Here is a 23109-nt window from a genome sequence, read left to right on the forward strand (position 1 = left end):
TTTGGTCATACAATAATCATTTTGCTATTGGACTTTTTGAGATTTAAGTTATTGTTTTAAAACATCTATTTAAAAATTCTTGGGTTAAGGCACCGGATGATCTCTGGGTTAATCTTTAAAAACCTATTGTCTTTTGAATAGCTAAAGGAAAGTTACCTCAAGTGCTGACAGAGGATCTTCACTTTTATAGCATAGTATATATGTGCCAAATACAGTGTATTCATGCCAAAGCAGGGTTACTAAAATTCACTGTACTAATGATTTGGGGAGAAAAATGACTGGTAATACATTATATATAAACATTTAAAGGGAAAATATGATAGACTTGTCCTTCACAAAATATGCAAATTCATATTAGAAAATTGGAGCATTTACATTCACAATCCATACCATCTGTTAAATGCCCCCACATACTCTTTTTGCCCTATTTATTTTCACTTACGACTTGCTGTAGATCAAGAGTATTCTTAAGAACTCTAGCATTCCTATAAAGAATTTTGACTTAAAATCTTGAGACCCTGTTTTCCACTCCTCCTTGAACCCAAGACTTTAGTGATCTCAGGAATGTGCCCAACAGGGGAGTCTTAAAGTTATCCTCTGTATTAGTTTCCCCATGGTTACTTGAACAAATTACTACAACACTGGTGACTTTGAAACATCAGAAATTTATTCTCTCAAGTTCTGGAGGCCAGAAGTCCAAAATTAGTATTGCTGGGCTGAAGTCAAGATGTATTTTTTCTGGAGGCTCTGGGGAAAAATGCACATCCTTGCCTTTTCCAGATTCTGATGACTGACATTTCTTGGCTTGTGGCTTCATCACTTCAATCTCCACTCTGTGTCTGTGTGAAATCTCCCTGTTATAAGGTTACATGTGATTACATTTAGGGCCCATCTAGATAATTTCCCCAGCTCAAAATCCTTAACTTAATTACACCTGTAAAGTCCTTTTTTTCCGTATAAGGTAACAGTCACAGGTTTCAGGGATGAGGATGTGGACACCATTGTGGGGACAGGGCATTGTTCAGTCCAGCACGTCATCTTTAACTGTGTACCTACTTTCCATTTCCTGCCTTTCTCCCTTCTCATGTCTATTAGCATCCTTAGCCAGGCCAAGAAAATATAAGAAAATACAAGAGATATCCAAAGACTATACTTTCCTGGCCACTCTTTGTACTTTCTACTTCAGATGGAACAAATATTCATACTATTATAGGATTGGGTAAAACTAGGTCTGTGAGCAGTGGTCTGCAGATTTGTATATTTTCTTTGGCACGGTTCACATAATTTCCATCTTAATTCTAGGGACACTTGCCTAAAGAGACCCAGTCTGCCTTCCTCAGTGTTAACCTTCCTCCATCATTGTGCCTACGGCAAGGACATCCCAACAGCTCAATCAGATGTCAATTCCCTGTCACACTCCATTCAGGAAAACTGTATGCTGTAGCAGTGGGTCTTGAGTGTTTATTCTTATGCTACATAATGAAGAGGGACATTGCAGAAAGGTGGCTGTGGGGAAAACATCTGGAAGAAATAAATTTCCTAGGATCAAAGGGCTCCGTGTGCAGCCCAGAGGGTCCTCAGGGTGCTCCTCAGAGCAAACAAACAATTCTCTTGATGAGTCACTGCAATTTTTTTCTGCCAAAACCCCACATGTGTTGCAAGATCTCAAGGAAAAGGGGTGGAGTAAGGAAAGAGAAGGAAAATTAAAGAAGGCAAAGCAAGTGATTTTAAAAAGAATTTAACCATATGAATAAAAGAAATCTGCAACATTGTATCACTTCTATTGCTACAGAGTAAAATGAAGTGTAACAAAACAGTTTTTAAAACACACACCAGAAACCAGCCGGGCAAAGACAGGATGTTGAGGAAGAATACAACACTCTGAAACAATGTATTTTTTTGCTCTAATACATGAAAACTGGCAGAGGAGGGTGAAGCTCAGGACTATGTCCCAAACCCTAGCCAGTGGCATTTTACTGAGAAAAAAAAGTTACTTATGAATCAGTACAGCCATGCTTTGTTCTGCATGAGTGTTTTAATAGAGCGAGTGTAATATAAGGATCAGGTGGGCTCGTGGGAATGGAACAAAAGGTTTTGTAAAATTAAAGCAAAATAATTATAGCTCTAGGTGCAAAGCGAGCATACTCCAGCAGTTGATAGCAAGGACCTGCTTAGAATGGAGAAGGGAGGGGGCATGCTGGAAGTTTTTTCTATTTTTTTTTTATTCACTAACAAAGGCTTTTAATAGGTAACAGTTGTAAAGCGTCTTTGAAAGTAATTAATGCACCCACACAAAAATTTATTAAAATGAAAATTTAAGGAATTGTCTAAAGTGAATTAATTAACAAAAAAAAAGAACATCATGCCTTTCTTATTTTTTAAAGAAGGAGAGAAGGTTAAGCAAAGCAGATTTTTGTGAGATTGGATTTTAAAATGTTCCTGGTTTATTTAGTATCTGAATAGCCCTAAAAAAAGAGAGTTGGCGGGATTTATTATCCATCGCCTTTAGAAATACTAAATTGGGACAGACATAAAATGGGGATTAATTTGCTGTGTGTGAGCCTCAAAGTCCCTCGAAATTATGATATTTCCTTATAAAATGACCAAAGTTTTTAATAAGTTTTTGGAGGTTTGTAGGAAGCAGAATGTAGTGTTCACAAGAGGAGGGAGGTATGTTTTTTTCCCTCCAGTGGCCTTCTCCAACCTGCATTGCTCTTAACCACGCCAGTATGACTGTGCTCCCTGTTGTGGCCTCATGGAATACAAAAGGAAAGCTGCACAGTGTGTCGTTAGTAATTTTTAGTGTATTTTCTGTCTCTACAGAAAAAAACAATTAACCGCATTTATCCTGTTTCTACAAGAATTTTTAATCACTATATTTGTTTTTCCTCCTATTTTCTTTTGTATTATTTCATACTGTGATATAATTATAAAGTAGGATATGTACAACCTGCTGAGAATTTACCCTTTACCATGAGAATCATTTCTAGTTGATTACAAAAGTATCCATTTTCAGCTTGTTGTTGTTATACCTCAAAGAATTTTAGGTTATGAACTTGAGTAAGTCTTCGAAAGTCAAGTTCTCAACCTTCCATGCTAAAAAAGTCATTGGAAATTATTGCCTTTCTTCCAATATTGTTATATTCTGTTGAGGCCACAATCTGGCTTTAGAAAAAAATATGAATAAGAAAGAAAAATAATTTGGGAAGGTACTTTGGAAAATAGCTCTGGTGATGCCATATAAAAATACAGAATTGTAGTTTTGAAAATGATTTCCTTTAAATGTATGGTTATAAGGTAACTCATGGGGCACACCCTAGTATACATATAGCCTGTGAATTTTGGACATGGCTGTCTGGATTTTCTTTACCTTCTTTTTGTTGTCTTTTAAATGACCATTATCATCATGTCTTCATAAACCCTTGACTATTCTAAGATTTTTATTTTCATTTTTCAAGACAATGGATTTAGTTGGTATGAGTGATGTAGCATTATTGGGATAGTATTCTGGCCTGTGAGGAAAAGGCATATCTGTGAAGCTTCTCGGTGAGGACATTTGGCATTAAGTCGATATATACTCCTCATGATCTTTGTCCTTCAGTCCTGTATTATTTCACTTTCTCTAAGGATGTGACTATAAAAAAGAAAATCAAGAAAAGAATGCATTTATAGTATACCAAGAACCTATGGTGTCCATAATAGTAGTTCCTGTTCCAACTCTTTACCATATAATTTTAAACTATTGTATCTATTTGTCATTGAATTAGGATGGTCTGTTTCTTTTCTATTGCTGCTGTAACAAATGACCACAAATTTAGCAGCTTATAATGCCACAAATTTTGTTATTTCACAGTTCTGCAGACCAGAAGTTTGGGTTTGCTCAACAGATTTCTCTGCTCCAGATTTCATGAGATGAAAATTACGGTGTCAGATGGCTGGCTTCTTAACTAGAAGTTCTGGGAAGAATCTGCTTCCAAGCTCATTCATTTCCTTGTGGTAGTAGGACTATGATCGCCATCTCTTTATGACTGTGAGCAGGAGGACATCCTTCGTTTCTTGCACACAGGTCCCTGCATCTCAAGGCCAGCAAGAGTGCCTTGAATCACACTTGGAATCTCTCTGACTTTCCCTTTACCACAGCCCTTTTCCCCAAATTCCAGCCAGAAAATGTTCTCTGCTGTTAAGATAATTAGATTGGACCCATCTGGATAACCTAGGATATTTTCCCTATTTTAAGGTCCACAATCTTTATATCTGCAATGTCCCCTTTTCCATGTAGTGTAATGTAATGTTTCCATGTAGTGTAAATGCTTGCCGGATGTATTGGAGGTTCTGGGTATTAGACTGGTGGACAGTTTTGGGGTGCAATTATTTTGCCTACCACAGATGAATTCTAGAATGGGTCACCTCTGTTATATATTTCTAGAGTACTCTGAGGTTGTGTGTGTGTGTGTGTGTTTTTTTTCTCTAGAAGCAGAGGAAAAGACTCAGTATGAGCACTTACAAAATATGTTAGTACATTTTCTCCTAACAATTTAAACATTGCTCCTTATATATCTCATGGAATTTGGTAATAGTTATTTTTTTTTTTCACCTGATAAGTAGAACAACTAGGGCACAGGAAACCAAGCTGACCATTAGGAACTGAGCTAAACTAGAGGTTTTCTGGCTTGTGGTACAGATTTTATTAATCAGCACCCTTTTATTCTCCACAAAGCATGCTAGAACCACAGTGGTAGCCCAACTGGGAAAGGGGAGTAAGCCAAGATTGAGTGAACCAGAAATGGGATTACTGAAATGTTAGTAGAGATGATTTATGTGGAGGACTGAGATAAATGCTTGCCGGAAAAGAGGAAAATCTCAAGTCTCTCACCGATATCTAAGAAAGTGTGCTCTGGTAAGTGCAGGCATGACACAAGGCAGAGTGTAATTAGTCAGATAGATGGCAGCACTTCAATTCAGGGATTGGCAAGTTGGGCTAAGGACATAGTAGTAAGAATCCAAGTTAAATAAGGACCTCAGTTTACAGCTGTAGTGAAAGACGGAGCACCCCAGAGAAAAGAGACCAAAAATAAATCTTTTGATAAGTTTGAAGGAAGGACTAAAAAGATGAAAAGGAAAGAGGGTCAAAGGGAGATAAGGGAGAGTAACTGGGGACAAGGTTCATCTACACTTCATATTTTTGGGGGTGCTCGAGTGGCTCCGTTGGTTAAGTGTCCAACTCTTGATTTCAGCTCAGGTCATGATCTCAGGGTTATGAGATTGAGTCCCATGTCGCCTCCATGCTGAGTATGGAGCCTGCTTAAGATTCTCTCCTCGCTCTTCCTCTGCCACCCCGTCCCCCCTCACGCGTGCATAAATACACACACACACACACACACACACACACTCTCTCTCTCTCTCAAAAAGAGAGAGAGAAAGATGGAAGGAAGGAAGGAAGGAAGGAAGGAAGGAAGGAAGGAAGGAAGGAAGGAAGGGAGGGAGGGAGGAAGGGAAGACTGACTTCACAATTTTTCTCCAGGTGGGTTCTGATATCTGGGATGTAAGACACATTTGTAAATTATTTGTCAACATGTGCCACTACTGATGCAAGATTAATAATAAAGTGCAAGTTTAACTTAACAGTATTGTTTTCTAATAGGATGATTAAATACACATTAATTTCCACACACATATGCCTGGACACACACACATACATGTATCCACTGTAGAGAGTTTACATAACATATTCAGTATACATATAAATATATCTATGTGCACCTCTAAAATAGCTAATATACTTTCTGTTTCACTCTTTTGGATCCACCAAATCCTGGTGTGGGAAACAAATGGCAGGGATATGAACTCATTTGTATATAGCATTTTCCTCATTTTCAGAGTAAGACATCATTGGTGCCTACGTGAGTTATGTGTAATGGACATATTTTGAGTGAAGTATAGGATAGTAGAAAAATCAAAATACTGAGCTTCTAGTCTTAGCTTTGCCACATGTTACATATGTGATACTAAACATGTCATTTAATCATTTATAGCCTCTGTTTTATCACTTATAAAATCAAGATATCGCTCCTATTTACTTCCAGTGTTGATATCCAAATCAGATGAGCTAAAGATACCCTAAGGCATTTAAAGATTATGAAATACTATGAAAAGTATTATGTTTTAAACAAATATCAATAATTTTCATTATTACAGTTATGGCATGGTCTTTGTCTTCAAATATGCACAGTCTAATTAATATGTTGAAATTGGTTTATTATTCCTTTTTTTTTTTCATTTTCATTGCTAAATCTTCATGTCATTTCTTGTGTGTTTGGTGAGTTGCTATTTACAACAGTAAGTAGCCCTGGTTTTCAACACTATTGTATATGTGAGAGCTAATGTTCAAAATCAGGACAGTATTACATGTCAGTGTATTACCAAAGGCAATTAACAGGGAGGAATGTAAAATTAATGATTAAAAACATGCAGAATCACTATAATATGATATATCTTGCTCCATGCTTTTCTTTATTTTTGTTAAATAGTTCATTAGTCAAGTCATAATTTTCTGTGTTCTAAGTTCCAAAAATAATGAAGACAGTCAGAAGCTTAAGAGTTGAGTTGGGGACCAAATTTGACACCTTTTTTATGTGTGTGCTTGTTGGTTGGTTTTATTTCCCCTTTCTTCATGCCCCCATCCTCACCTGTGTATTTCGGCTTGGTCCTGATTCTAGAGCCAGTGGTTCTTTACATTGAACTAATGGATGGTTGGAGTGCAGGGATCAGTTCAGAGTTTATATGAGCCCTTTGAAAATATATGCAAATATACTTTATATGTATGTATATGAAATGTGTATGTATCCTTTATATGCATTTATATATGTGCCCTTTCTTTCTCCCTTAGAGAGGTTCATAACTTTTTTTTTATTCTCAAAGGGGCACATGAACTTAAAAACACATGGACCCACTGCATTACAAATTTTATACCTAAGTGAACATTAATTGAAAGGAGAAATTTTCTTCCCCCATTGCCTTTTCAACTATCCCAGTTGTGTTCCAAAGATTTGGATTGGTGAGGAAGGAAGTGAGGAAGAAGATTAGAGGGCCAGCAACTAAGAAAGGGATGAAAGAGTACCTCTATTTGTGACTTTCTCTCTTTCTTTCCTTCTTTCCCACGTTCTCATCTTCTTACTTTCTTGATTTTATGCTTAATCACTCGATCATAGTCCCCTCCCTCCCTCCTTCCCTCCCTTCCTCCTTTCCTTCCTTTTTTCCTTCCTTCCTTCCTTCCTTCCTTCCTTCCTTCCTTCCTTCCTTCCTTCCTTCCTTCCTTCCTTCCTTCCCCTTTCTCTTTTCAATTACTCCTCTTCAGAGGAGAAAGCTTAGGCAAGCATTATTTTCAGTAATGGCTAAAACCATTTTTTTAATGCTGTAACATTGTCTCTTTGCTCATTCCCTTCTCATTTCTTTTCCCATTGATGTGAACTTATTCATTTTACTACCATCTCAGTTTGGAGAGCATTCTTTTCTACCCACCAGAAGTAGTGATGCTCGGCAGAAGGCATTTCTATAGCAGAAATCATTTAGAAATCAGTAGAAAGAAAAGGTAATACCCACATAAAAAATATCCCTTACCTTCCTTTTCAACATTTTCACTCCCTATTTGAACATCATTATCTAAGCTAAAATTTTTCCCAATGAAAAAAATAAAACAAATAATCAAATTGATTTGTGAATTGTTTAACATAGAAAATTGATTAAATTAAACTGTAATTCTTCTATTTAATGATATAATTGAGTTATTTTTGAGATGTGGACAGGGCCAGCTCCAAGTTCTATGAAGAATAGAAAAAGATTACAGTTTTGACCATCCTGAGTAACAACTTACTATTACCATAAAGAGTGAATATCTCTCTACACTTTTTCATGTCATCCAAGAACATCTCTGTACCATCATTAATGTTTTTTTTAGAGAGAATGAGTTTGGGAAAGAAAGAAAAAGATGATTGTTATTATGGATTTCTGTTGGCAGTTGAAAATGTTGCTGTGCAGAGTTTTCCCTGCACCCTGTTCTTGTAGGATTTGAATTTTCCAGTTGGATTGACTTGGCTATCAAAAAGTCAAGTTGATTTTTCTTTCCCCAGATTAAGTTGATAACTGGCTGAATAAAATGTTACGAACGATTAAGAGAGGTAAGAGTCTAAAGCCATTTAACACAACAAACAAACTTTATGGGACTATTTTGTCCTTGTCCATTTTTTATTTTTATTTTTTGTAACTTCTCTAGGGAACACATTGTATAAAGTTATACTTTCCTGTTCCATGAAGTATTTCTTCCTTGACCTACCTGCCATAACTGCTGAGTTTATACTTAAAGAGAAAAAAAGTTTCCATTCCACAATTGAATCCTTTTGAAGAAAAATCAAGGTACAGTCTTTCTTTTTCACACAAAAGCATTCAGAGCACTAGTTTTAAAGAAAGCTTAATTCTTAGGCTAGATGTTTTTGACTCTCTTCCTGCTCAGAATACAGGACTACCACTTCTTGTCTTTGTTACCACCTCAGGGCTTTTTATCATTTTCTGTGCCCATTTCAGATTGTTTTACTCTCAATATCAGCTAGCCTTCTTTCCCTCTACTATTGTTTCCATTCTTCCTCCTTACCCTTCCTTTGCCTCAGTTTCCTTATTTTTCCCCAGTCTTCCTCATATGTAAGATTGTCTGTAGCTTCTCATCTTCATGAATATCTCTTAATTTTGATCTAAACTCAAATTCCATTTCTTAATAATTCCCTTCTATTTAGGCAGCCTCTTCTGTACCAATAACTTCTCTTGGTATCCATTCCACCCTCATTAGACTATGTATTTTAAACAAATAAATAAAAATAAGTTAATATTTATCTACCTTGCTAGTTGAAATGCTCATTAGAGGTTGGGGACTCTTTCTTTGGTGTCTTCTATAGAGTACATGCCACTTGTCTTTTTAGTGAAGGTGGCAATATTTTGTTGAATTAACATACATTAAAAACTGTGCGTTCCAAGTATATTAGTCATCTAGTAATCACTCAAACATTAAAGGACTTATTTATTTAAAGCATATTAATGACACTTTTTCTGCAGACAATCTTCTATTTTTTTTTACCTTCTTAAACAAAGTGTTCTGAACATGATTTGATCTTCACATAATGATCCCCCAATCATCGTTCTTGTCTTAGTTTCCTAGGGCTGCTAAAATAAAGTACCACACACTGGGTGCCTCGAACAACAGAAATGTATTGTGTCTGAGTTCTGGTGGCTGGACGACCAAGATGAAGGTGTCAGCAGGGCTGGTTCCTTCTGAGGCCTGGGAGAGAGAATCTGTCCCATGCCTCACACCTAACTTCCAATGGTTTGCTGGCAATCTTTGGTGTTCTTTGGCCTGTAGAAACATCTCCCTGATCTCTTCCTTCATCTTCATAAAGAGTTCTCCATTTTTGTGTGTCTAGATCCAAAACCCCCCTTTTTACAAGGATATCATTTATATTGAATTAGGAGACTACCCTTCTCCCATATAACCTCTTCTTAACTCATTATATCTGCAATGACCCTATTTCCAAATAAGAGCACATTCTAAAGTAGTGGGGGTTAGAACTTCAACGTATGAATTTAGAGGGGACACAACTCAATCCATAAGAATTTTGAACAATATTTTTTTGTGTAAAGCTCTACCACATTGATTTCTGAGAGATTCAGTTATAGGCATGTTTGCAAAGTGTACATAGCTCTCAGCTTTGGATACTTCATTCCTCCCCTCCACTCCCCTCCCCTCTGTGTCTCCTCTTTATTCAGAGATACAGGGTGGTTACTGCTTACAGTTATCACTGTGCTTTCTTCCCATTTAACATGAATGGAGAGGTCCCAATAACTGTTACTGTGTATTAAGGAGGAATATATTGGCTCCAAGTACTGATGAGTAAAGATGGATTTGGCAAATAGTGTATATTTTATATTATACAAAATATATATATTTATATTTTGTAACATCTTTAAAGGTTTTTCAAGGGCTCTATTTTCTCTTTTGTGGGTTGTTGGCCATGTTAAATTGAGACAAGCCTATAAGTGAATATGAGCATGCTGGATAATTGAGGCATTAATGTAATATTTTCTCATGAGAGATATGAAAACTAAAGAAATGTATCTGATAAAAAAAGAAATATATCTGATAAAAGTATTGGAAGTTGAATTATCTTGACTACTAGCTGCCCAAGACTTTACCTGTTAATGTAGGAAAATTAGAGTTCTACTTAGAATCCTGTAAGGTGTAAAATCTAAGTAGAAAGGAATTATGCTTTTGTGTGATTTGTATAGTGTCTATTATACTGAAAACATTCAATAAATACAATACTAGCACAGAATTGTGTTGAAGTCTAATGCTGTGAGTGGGTAAGGAAATGTTCACATTCAGTTTTTAGCAGGTAGTCCTCCTAAGCAGGATGAGGGGCTTGCACCCCCAGGTGCAGACCTACCAGGAATGGACCATGTAGTTCTTAGGGCACCATGCTGATGAGCCACCCACTGTGGCTGACTCTAGTTTTGGCAGGCAGAGCCAAATCGGTACTTTGATCCTTGGAGTGGCTCTTGCTACAGTGAGTGCCTCTGTTGGTTTGCCCCTCCCTTTGGTCATTACTGTGCCCACCTGGCACTATAGGACAAAAAAATGAGAGGTGGGAGGGAGTTGTGAGGGGACACTTCAGAAACACTGCCAAGTATGAAAAGCTGCTTAAACAGTTCTGGTTCTACAAGCACATGTATAACATTTCTGCCAACCCATTAGTGAATACATTTTATTTTCTATATCATTCAGCAGTCTGCTAAAAATCACCTTTCTTGATTCTGTTTTCTCATTCCTGGAGTCTAGGATCTACCATAAAATGCAGCCACACAAATGAAAGGTTTCTTCTATTCTTTTAATAGTCTTGTTTCTTAAGTATCTGAACATGCTTGGAAACATTTACTTCATTTTATGCCTCAATATTTTAAAATCAATTTCTCTGCTATATTTGAAAATCAATTTTAGTGGCTTGATGATATTGGTCAAAATTTTTACATTGTATGAAATTTGTGTTGAAAGTTTTAATAGATTATGCAATAGTTTTTCCATTGCAGTACGCTGATGGAAAATGTAAATGTGACTATACCCATTTTATAGCTGAAAGACTAGAGACACTGAGGACCTAAATATGTTATTTAAGATTGTACAGAGTGTTAATGTCTGCCACTTTGATACTGGTAGCGTCATTCAGATATTCTGGAATTTACGGTTTTAGCTTATGCTCTATGAGATGATCAAAATATTGGATCCACATTATATTCATAATGTCATTTGGGTAATGTAGATAAGAAGACAGAAAATTGAGGGGTGCCTGGGTGGCTCAGTTAGTTAAGCGACTGACTCTTGATTTTGACTCAGGTCACAACTCTCAGGGTTGTGAGATCTAGCCCCACACTGGGCTCCGCATGTGGCGGGGAGTCTGCCTGGGGGTTCTCTCTCTCCCCCTCCCTCTCACACTATCTCTCTCTCTCAAATAAATAAATAAATCTTTTCTTAAAAAGAAGACAGAAAATTGAGACATAGGAGAATATTAAATGACTTGTAGCAAATCACACAGCAAGGTCACAGGAAAGCTGATAAGATCTGGGACTCCTTCACTCTGTGTACTAGCCATGACTAGTTCTCTGACAAGAAACATTTTTCTCCTTCAGGGAATCCCAATTTTCACATTTGTAGAGGTTGGAGATTTTCACTGAGAAAGCAATGCCTCAAGAGACTAGGAACTTTTGAAAAAATTTAAGGTTTTTAACCTCAGCCTAAGTACAGCCAACTATATTGATCAACATTTAACAATTTCAGAATGTTAGAATTCTAAAATTCTTGCTTAGACAGAAATCTAAATTTGAAACTGAAAGTAAATCATCTTTCCCCTCCTTCATTATCTAGTTATCACTTAGAAAACATTTAGGTATCAGGTATTTATAGATGTATGCAAAAATGTGTAAGTTTGTAAACTATAAAATATATGGGATTTATTTGGAAAAAGGTAATAAAAAATAGCATCTACTTTGAGGTGTTTCTGTAATAACTTCCAGTTGTCATCATTTTTGACCAGAAGATTAAATTTCTGATATGAGGCTGGAGACTCAAGCAGTTAGTAAGGAAGCAGGGATCCAACCAGGCCAAAATTGTACTAAGTCATTGTTACCAGTCTAGAGAAAGAGCACATGAAGTGGTTTTCCATACTTTAACTTTCAACCAGTGAGGATTTCCAGCTGAGAAATGAGCAGATTCTAGAAAGCTCTGGCTGCCCAGGTTAGTGTGGTGCAGGCAGTCCCTATGCTCACTAACTCATCTGCTAGTTTTCCCATACAAACCTGGTCTCAGCCAGAGTCCATAGGCTAAGGACCAATAGCACAGGGTCTAAGCAGTCCCTTATTCCAAAGAAATCTCCAAAGGAGAAACTTTACATACACATTCGAGTAAGTGAGAAGAGCCTTTGTGAAGCCCCCCAGTGACTCCTCCGTGAAGAAATACTCCATGTCACCTAGAACCAGCTTTATCACCATCAATAAATATGTGTTCCAATAATATTTGCTCCAATAGGGCAGGAACGGGAGATGGCTGGACTTAAAGAAGGTCCGAGAAAGAAGAAAGTATGGGGAGAGGGCATCAGAGCGCCTGGAGTTGCAGAAGGCTGATAGTCACGTTAGCAGCATCGGGTTATCTGAGGAGCGCAAGTGACTGTGCTGAGTGCTGGCTTCCTCGGTGAAGGCCAAATAGGGTTTTCCGTCTCCATGAAATAAAATGTAATATTGTATTAAACACTGGGAAAAGTGAGAAGTTTTTCTATTATTAACTGGTAAACTCCCGTGTCATCTATTTTTCTGTCAGCTGTTTTCTTAAACATAACCATTCAGCTATATTATAAACATTCTCAAAGGAAATTCTGCCAGATTACCAACCCCGATTTGCGTTAGCTAAGACTTATTTACATTTATTGTCTAAGGCAGGCTTAGATAATACATGTGTTATTTGGTCCAGAAATAGTAAATCTTAGTTGTAGCTGATAAGCTTTAACTCTGGATACTTGAAATGCTATATATTGTGCATCTATTCAGAGCTAGTTTCTAGGCTATGTACCTTATGTACATTATCTCCTTTAATTTTCCCCAACAAACCGTTTCAGAGATGAGAAAATTGAGCCTCAGAGAACCTAAATAATTTGGGAGGATGTACCGCTAGTAAGTGGCCAAACTAGGGTTTAAACGTAAGCCTTTCAGACTCAAAGTCCTCTCCCCTCTTTTTAAACCACTCACTCAGTCTGCTTCTAAAGATGGAGAAGATTCTGAATTACCTTCTACGGGTCTATGGAGTTTTAATAAGAGAGAAGGGGGCTGCCATAGCATATGGTTTTATGGTGCTAGTTTTTATCACGTAAAACATGCTTGATTCAAGCTTGTTGTCATTTAATCTCTCAGTGCAGCCCACGAGACTGTTGATACCATAAACACTATTTTCTAAGTCTTATTTTGTGAGACATGCCTCACAGTAGATACGGTTTAGCTTAATTCTCAAATTAACCTCAAAACCACCTTAATTTTGCTAGATTAAAAATAATAGCATAAGCCTACATGTGACTATATAACTGTAAGGTAATGGAACTGATTTTTGGTGGGTGTTATTGGCACTTGTCTGGTAGTTTACAATGAATCCACATAGTGCATATCCAGATTCACTACCGATGAGTTTCATAATCTGTTAAATGGAGACGATACTAGTACCTACTTCATAATATCATTGTGAAGATTAAATGAGATAATACATATATAATTCTTAGATCAGTTCCTAACAAATAATAAGCACTCAGTGGTAAAAACTATTACTATATATGAACATTACAGAAGTAAAAACCAGATAATTACTGGTACGCACTTGATCCATAGCAGGTGCTCAATAAATATGTATTGAATGGATTAATACATTGAATCAGTTCTTCAAGCTGGCTATGGGTTACTTATCTATGGTAAATGCACTATTCGGCCTCACACTGTTGAATTTAATATAAAATAAGACGTTCAATGTCATTAAGAATTATACACAATTTGCAGGAGCATTTATTGATTCTGAAAGAGCCTTTTTGGGGGGTGGGGTTATCATTTCTTTTCCCCAAGATTTTCGCCCTTAGTACTGTATAGCATGCCTTTTGTGACTAGAATTATATGTGTGACCACTAAATGGATATAGATTTTCCCCTTCCTTTAATGGTCATGTGGATATGATTTATCTTGTGGTACAATGAGAACAGAAGCTATACAAGTATGTACAGTAGAAGAAGATAAATGGCCTGGAAGAAACAAAAAGGCAATGTCTGTCACGAATGCTTCCTACTTGTCTGCCCCAACCGACACTCACTGAAAGTAACACACTGAAAGTAAGAAAGACATCTATTGTCATGACTTGTTCCAGTTCTGGAGATGCTGCATACTTTTCTGATGACATCCAGATATTATAGTTTGGGGGAGCATTTTTTTCTTAGGAAATATATTTTGAAATCCTGAAATGTTTGCTGTTATGGATCTGAAATTATCATGCTTTAAATACCACAGTTTCTAACTGGTCATCTAATTCCAGTAAGAGTTTTAGAAGGGGTTCAAATGTTTGTCTTTCCCTAGAATATTCTTCCTACCAGTGATATTCCCACTCTATCTTTAGAAGTAGTCTGTGTATTACTTCTAGGAGTTCTGCCTCCTACTTTTATGCGTATTTGTGCCATTGCTCTTGCTATGTTGTATTCTCGTGTTTTCTGTTTAGATACGCTTTTTCTGTTTTAGAGTCTAGTGACTAAATTGTGAGCTTCTTGAAGGCAAGGGCTGTGTGTTTGTTTTTAATCTCTGGGTACCCAGTATTTCTTAGTGGTTCCTAAAATAAATTAGGTATTCAACAAATATGTATCCAGTAAATTAATGAACTTGCAATCAGACACATACACACACACATTCGATCAGGGTCATGAATAAAATTTCCTATGTGTGTTTCTCAGCTGCTTATGAATGTTTGAACTTGCTTATGAACAGATTGGTATGTTTCTGAGTTCTCTACTAATGTTGAGGGAAATTTTCTAATCTTTGAAAAAAACCTGTTTTTACCTGTTCATATTCTTTGTTTTTACAATGAGCGTTTCTTTTGCACGTGGACTCAAGTGTGCTGTCGAGTACTGATTACTTGGTTAAAACACACAGACAGTGTTACGAATCTTTATTTTTATTTGCACGCTGTTTGGTGGCTTTGTTCAAGCACGTTATCTGTTTGTGTAAAAAAAAATACATGGATTGTGTCACTTTGCTGGAAAAGTCTTGCTTCCATAAACAATTCTCAGCATTTAATATACTGGTTGGCATATAGTTGGGATTCAATAAATGTTTGTGGAATGCATGAACAAATCAGCCATTATTATTAACTGTTTTGAGGATGAGGTATGAGATTTTTTTTAAAAAGACGAAATGAAATGCCCAGCAGGATAAGAGTGAATCTGATACTCATAATTCTTACCTCTGTGTTTCTAGACTGTCACGCAGGCTCACTGAGAAGTGCCTTATATGTCTGATTTCTCAACTTCACCCTGCAGTAAACTTTTGCAATCTGGAGGCTAGAGACCTCTTTTGTAAATGTTGTCTGCCCGAACTGCATTGGCACCAAGGAGGCCTTAACAGATAAAGTGGAGGAACATATGGCTCCCCTCTGAATACAAATTGGTGGACATAACGTGGTAATTCAGCTGAGATGTCCTCTATATTGTAAACTGAAAGAGTATGATTAGAGGTGTTTATAAACGGCGTCTGATTTTCCCCCGCACACCCCTCCCCACCCTCTTCCACTGTAGTTTTATCGGCCTGAATCATAGCCATCCAGCGTCCCAGTCTCCCTGCGTTATTTGTTAAAATGGCCAGCGTGAGGAATTATTAATTAAAGCTAACAAATCACCCTGACGAGTTGTGCCCTGGCATGGCTGAAGGTTGATTGGCGAAAGTGTTCTCCTTTGGAGAAAAGACTTTTTGTGCTCGTGACGCAGTCAGGGACGGATTATTGAATATGCAAGTTAGAAGAAAAATCACAGGACAAGCAAATTGAGTATTTACTGGCAAATAATTGCTCTCTTAAGCTGTGGCTCTCTTCCTAAATTCTTAACATTCCCGAGGGTTAGAAAGAAACACAGAAAAATGCATCGGTACAGAGTACATTTCAAAAAAAATACATAGACTGATGTTTCAGACTTGTGCAGGTAAGTGTGATTGTGTGTGCATGGAAAGTGAAAGAACAAGGGGATGCAAGGGAAAGATGGGGGGAGTTTTTAATCTGGTGGGTTTTTGAGAATCAATTTGTTGTTTATTGAAATACTGCTCGGCGTATTTCTAAGTTGACTGAGAATTTAGTTTCAGTGCTGCATTTACTGTGAAAGTTAGAGAAACGAGAGAGAGGGTTTTCTCAGAGTTACTTTATGTCTTTATCAGCAGAAGGATATGTTAATGTTTTGCCCCAATAATAGTTATAAATTTTGCTTGGGTATTTGTGGATAAATGTGTAAAATTACCTCCTGAGTTAGGGTTCTTTAGTTATTCTCAACATTTAAATATGACCTGTTTTAACAGTGTCCCAAAAACATTTGGGTACAACTCTTGCATTTATTTTTCCAAGTAAACTTGGTTTTCCATTTGCACCAAGCTAGTCCTTGTTCAGAATTTCGAAAGGGACGTTACAGTTCTGAAATAATTACTTAAACTCCAGGCATCTGTAATAACAAAAGTGTCCTTATTATCAGTTGTGCGGTCTTTTTATCTGAAATGTTGATCAGATTACTGAGTTTTGTGGACATTGTGAAATAAGTGAGAGTAGTTTAGAGGCTATTTCAAAATCAGACTTGAACACATTAAAATATTAAGTGTGGAAATAAAGGCTCATTCTATGTATAAAATATAGACAGTAAGAAAAAGATATATTCTCCTAAGTATAGCAGGGTTATGTGAACAGTGTTATCAAAACATACATATCCACTGAAGGTAAATTTCATATTCTGAAAACCTAGAAAATTTGCTTTCATTGACAACAAGCTGTTTTTGAAATGAGAATAATTGGCTGGCGAAATAGCATTTTAGGGTTATAATAACTATGAATAACATGGATTTAAAACAAAGGCATAAATATAATTTAAACTAAATTAGCTAATTAATAATTGCAAAGTGCTTTAACAATAAAACATCTACATGATAGTAATAATAGTCAGAATAATAATAAAAATGGAAAATCTGGCAATCACCCAGAAATTAGATCAAATGACTCTCATAAAGTTTTAGAGAATCAGAAATTTAAAATATAAATATGTAAAACTTCTAATCTATTCCTTGAACCATGCAATATTGTGCTGGTCAGGATTTTTCCTTACTATATTGTTTTATTAAAAAGTATAGTTTGTCTTAGTATAGTTTGTCTTAGAATAGAGCCCCTAAGAAAGTTTAGAAAATATATTTTTTAAGTTTTAATTCCCACTGGATAACATTCTGTCCTCGGTTTTCCTCCTTAAAGTTTCTTGTGACTATTTGAGGGCACAATTTGGTCCATTATTTTGAAATAGCAAAGGGGGCATTTAAAGCATATGTTCAGAGACTAAACCATCTGCCGGTTTTATTATGAATACCACAGAATTATGAGGACTTGGAAACGCTCAAAAATTGAACCAGAGTTCTATGCAAGATTAAAAAAAATAAAAAAACTACAGCACTTTGATTTTAAAAGTGTTTTGCAACAACTTACTTTTGCTAAGTATTTTCATTAGTCTACTATGGGAGAATAGTATCATTATACTCTTTTGATATATAAGGAATGCATGGCAAAATGTAGTTGAATGACATGAACCTATGGAAAGGTAATGGTAATATTTTCTCTCTGATTTAACCCACTAAATTTAAGTGCCTTTTGGAATTTGGGGTGGACTTGTCAATAATGAAACTCTCAGTGAATTGGAGAAACAAAATGGTGACTGCTGGAACAAAAATGAAGTCCAGCTGCTAGCTTCTGGACTATCTACAAATGAGTTGCAAGACACATGCAGAGGTCAGACTAGAGAGCACTTCTGTAATCCAATTGTGATGTAATGGAAGTATGAATCAGCTATTGGTTGCCCATGCTGGGGGGAGCCCACTCCCCCCAAAATGAGCATACTTGACATTATTCCAGGGTAGTACTATATTCCTTTGGTGTCTGGAAGAATATGAGATCTAGAAATTAATACAAGAACAAAAATCACATTTAAATCCCAAACATAATAGTATTTCAGCCCAGAGCCATCACATAAAGACAAATCAAGATGAGTAGCATCGTTAAGATGTCTCGTGCCCAGTTAGAGTTCTCTTAACTTTGCCTACATTTTACTAAAATCAGTCTGAGACTAGCTGGATCATTATCAGAGGAAATGCAAAAAATAGACCATACCAGCTTGAGGATGAGCTTTCAGTGTTGAGATGACTTATCCTTCTTTGTTGCTTTAATGAAAACTATTTAATTAAAGAAAATTACAATGGAGGCAAAGAACTGAGGTGTTTGGTTTGAAGAGTCTAAGTAAAATGTATGTGTGTGTATGTAAAATACATATAAGGAAATAATACATGTACACACATATTATTACATGTATCCATATATGATTTTTTAAAAGAAAAATGTTTTCAGAATTGTGCACTTTGTTAGACTGATTAAGCCTAGGACTGTTTCTTGTACAGTCAGTCTAAAGACTGAACACATGTATTTTAACATAGCTATAGTTGGCTTTCAGTACTTGAAGGATGTCAGATTTAATGATCTGGTGCTGAGAATACCTATGTTGAATTTCATATGAATTTTCTCTTAGAGGTATTTTAATTTTATGCCTCCCTAAGTTGCAATCCTGCAAGTAATCAAGTGAATCTATTACCCCAAAGACTACAAAATGTCTCCATTATTTTTATTTTATATTTTGGGTGGGTTTGAGATATATATATATATATATAAAACACACATACACACACACACACACTTTTTGTTTTGTTTTCTTCATTTTTTTCTGCCACCTTGTTCCAATGAGGGAATTAAAATGGCTGACGAAGGAAACCAAACAGATAGTACAGTGAAATACATGAATTAGAAGTAGGTAAGAAAAATAAACAAAATAAAACAAAACCATAAACAAGGGCAAGGACATAAAAGCAGAGTCAGGAGTAAAGTCAGCATACAAATTACATTCAGTGGAGTATCATACATTTGCCTTTAAACTTCCTTGCAGACAAGCAAAGAGAAAACCATGACAAGTCATACAATTTACAACATTCATAAGAATAATAAAATAATTTCCATCATTCATCGCTAAAGCTCTTAAAAAATGACAAACTCTGAGTTTTTAGAGAGCTTAGTGGTAAGACAACTCCAATTGAAAATAATTAGAGCTGCAGAGACCTAAAGGTCAGGGCAGGAGCAGAAGCCATACCTTCCCTGGGACATGTGTGGAGGAGTAGACTAATCTTTAAATCCCAGGGCATAAATTTCAGGGGGGTGGGGGAGGAGCCACAATTAGTGCAGTGATGTTAGCAAGACCATGGTCTTATGGCAAATTAGGAATTAAAGAGGGAATTTTAAAATTATTTCATATAAATATGTATGTATCTATTTTAAGAGTAAACCAAAGATTTAGAAGGCATCCACGTTTATAAAAGCCATTAAAACACATTTTACCAAGTAAACCTCTTGAATCAACATGCTTCCCTGAGTTGATTGTGAAACTGCTGCCATTCTTCTGTTTTTACTTTAAGCGCCCTGCCAGTCTTTGTCAAGATTTAAAAAGAACCCTTTCTAGCTTAAAATGTAGTGTTTCTTGCCCTTGCATCCTCCTTTGGTTCATTTTCAAAAGACTTAGTGAACTGCCTGGTCTTTTCACAGGTAAATTTGATGGTTGAGTCACATTAAATAGGCAAGTCTTTTCTCCATATTGAAAAGGTGAAGCATAAGAGTTTTTTTTCCATGTTATCTTTGTAACCCAATCCATAGTAAGTTGTCCAAGGACCACCTGTATCAGAATTTCCTAGGCTGCCTGTCAAAATGAAGATTCCTGGGCCTCATTCCAGAATTTCTGAATTAGAAGCTCTGAGGAGGGAGTCTGGGGATCTAAAATTTAGAAAGTTACCCAGCTTAGTAACGCACATGCAAGTTTAAAAACCACTGTTTCAAGATTTCGACTTTAAAATTTCTGGTATATGAACATAAAATGGTAGGATTTCCATACCACAGTTTATGAAAGTTTATTGTTTTAACACTAAGACACTAATGCATGTTCAATAGTATGTGATGATTGTCTTGCTAATAAAACTGGAAAGATCAAGCTTAGAAAAACTCTGCTTTTGTTTGACCCTTTAAGTCATATCTCAGCGTTGTATAAAACATTCTTTAATTTGTTTAGCTATCATTTATTGAAAACTACTATATGCTAAGTCATATGTTGAGTCTGGGTACTAGAGATACAAAGATGGATAGGAATGAGACAGTTGGTTGTCTGAAAAACCTCAAAATCTAGGATAATTTAGAATATTTAGAATATTCTCCATACTAGGGAATTGCCACACACTCTCCTCTTGAGTAAAACTCAAGATTTTCATTGTATTATATCAGAATAAGTATACATTTGCTAATAGCTATTTCACATAGTAGGATCCTGCCACAATTTGGAAGCTGCAAAACATAAATAAACCTTGTAGGGTCCTCCATCTTCCCTTTCAACAGGAGACTGTATCCCCCAAGACTGGGATGGGAGGCATCACTGGGACCTTCTAATTCCATTTTTATCATCATCACCCAGTGATTTGTTACTACTATCCTCTTTGAGAGGAGGTGTTAGCAAGTGTACCTGATAATAGGAAAACTTCTGTATCTTTTTGCATTGCCCCTCTCGGGGCTCAGCTGACTCGTAGGAAGTGCTGGAGTCTACATGGCAGCAGCCTCCATAGTTGGCAGGTAGGGCAAAATATAGAGACTCTCAAGCTGCTCTCAGCTAGTACTCAGTAGCTCCAGGAACTGGGTATCAGTAAGCTAGCAGGGACATATTGTACATGAAGGAATTTGGTAGTTGGTCTGAAGAACAGGATGAGAGCTTGCAATTTCATTGCTGATTCATATTTTTCTGGAAGAGTACTGAAAACACCCACCCCTTTTATTATTTCCAGAACAATATGAGAAATATTGTGAGAACTTCTATATCTTTTTCTTCCTTTTTAAAAAAACATACACTTCTTGAATATTTAGCGCCATGTTCTCTTCTAGGAACTCAAGATATAGTGGTGAATAAAACAGTTTATACCTTCATGAAGTTTATATTAGGGTATAGAGTATATTGGGGATAGAAAGTAAAATTACTAAATGTAAAATGTAAAGTAATATAAAGATAAAAATATGCTTCATTTTGAGACATTTGCCTCCTTGTATTTTCCATGACTTCCAGTTATATTCATGATATTTCATAATGTGTTTTTGTGAATGTGTGTGTGTGTGTGTGTGTGTACCTTAATGCATTCATAAACTTCTCTGGGAACAGACCAGTCAATTTAGGATACTTCTTGTGGGAAGCGCTTTTTCATGGAGACCTGCACATAATGTAAAGGGAGAAACAAGACACGTGCAAGGACCAAAGAGTGTGCAGTCAACCGCAAGATAATTATTTTTCTTTTTTTTTTTGCTTGTTTGTGTGCATGCGTGTGTGTGTGTGTGTGTGTGTGTGTGTGTGTGTGTAAGTGTGTTCTGGGTTGTTTGTTTGTAGGCTTTTAATGAACTGAATGCAAGTCACCCTAGATACCTAGGAGTCTAAGAGGTAAATAAATTATGAAGTCAGTCTTCACGGGACTAAAGATAGGTGACAAACAGTTAACAGTAGTATGTGGCTTTCATAAAGTTCTATAGAGGACAGAGTAAAGAGTACTGTCCTAGAATAGATCAGGGAGTAGAGCAACTAGAAAGATTTCCCAGAGGGAATCATTATTTAACTGAGACTAACACCCTACTAGTAAAACAAAACACAAAGAATTTTTTAAAGTAAAGTTCTAATTTTTTACTTCTCACCCAAGTACCATATGTCCTTGGTGAAAATATTTTGGACACTTGGACAACATATTTTCTTAAAAAGAGGGTGGAAAGGGAAATCACCTATTAGCTCAGCACTTAGAGAAACCATTGTTAACATTATCAGATCCTTTTTTGAACATATATTATGTTCTAGGGTTATGCCAACCAGCCACTGTCTTCTCAGAAGGGAGCATTTTAATTAGCAGGCAGTATGAAGAGCAGCAACTCAAATTTTAACTCCTGTTAGCTGTCTTCAGATTTGGGCTTACAAACCAGCTGGGTCCCAGTTCTAGTTGATGTAGACAGGACAGCACAAATGCAGTGTTCTCGGGCACACACATCATAGCACCTGCTATTACCCACACCTAATGTAGGTGTGAGAGACAGACTCATTGGGTTCAAAGTATGGCCCTGCTTCCTCTCCATCTGTGTGATCTTGGGCAGGTTGTTTGACCTCTCCCTGTCTCAGTGTCCTTCTCTGTTAAATTGGGTTATTAATAGTGTATACCTCATGAGATATTTTGAGAAATGAATAAAATAATGCATGTAAAGTGTTAATCACAGTACTTGGCACATAGTAAAGTATTCACCAAATGGTATCATTATTATGATGCTTTTATTATTATTATTATTATTATTATTATTACTATTACAATTATTTTCATTACCAAGGAAACTTGCTGAAAATATATTTTGTCCAGTGCAACTCCATTATCAATACTGACAAAACAACTCAAAACACATTTCCTACTGGGGGTAGGTCAGAGATATCATCTTTGAGACACACATTAAGAATCTGGGTTTATAGCTGAAAATTATAATACAATTTAGCTCAGTAGATAAATGACATTATGCAGACTAATTTTCTGTTTCTAGGTAGAAATGATGTTTAAATCTGCCTTAAATGACCTTCATGTTACAGATTTTGTTTCAACAATTTGTGACTAACTAGGTTTGTTTTATTAAAAGGA

At 36.3% G+C, this 23109-nt stretch overlaps 1 protein-coding gene across 32 annotated transcripts in view; it reads left to right on the forward strand.

Annotated features, from left to right (window-relative positions):
- The window catches only part of ZBTB20 (zinc finger and BTB domain containing 20), a 771855-nt gene that overhangs the window by 323393 nt on the left and 425353 nt on the right, over positions 1 to 23109 (forward strand). For 4 of the 32 annotated variants that reach the window (XM_087861271.1, XM_087861269.1, XM_087861276.1 and 1 more), the window contains exon 1: positions 7297 to 16292. The exons of the other annotated variants lie outside the window; for them this stretch is intronic. The gene's annotated coding sequence lies outside the window, so the exon portion shown is untranslated. Of the gene's footprint in view, positions 1 to 7296; positions 16293 to 23109 lie in introns of those variants that run through there. 32 annotated transcript variants of the gene reach the window in all.

This window comes from Ursus americanus, chromosome 4 (genome assembly GCF_024610735.1).
Source record: "Ursus americanus isolate L20-20 chromosome 4, mUrsAme1.1.p, whole genome shotgun sequence".
Classification (NCBI taxonomy): Eukaryota; Metazoa; Chordata; class Mammalia; order Carnivora; family Ursidae; genus Ursus; species Ursus americanus.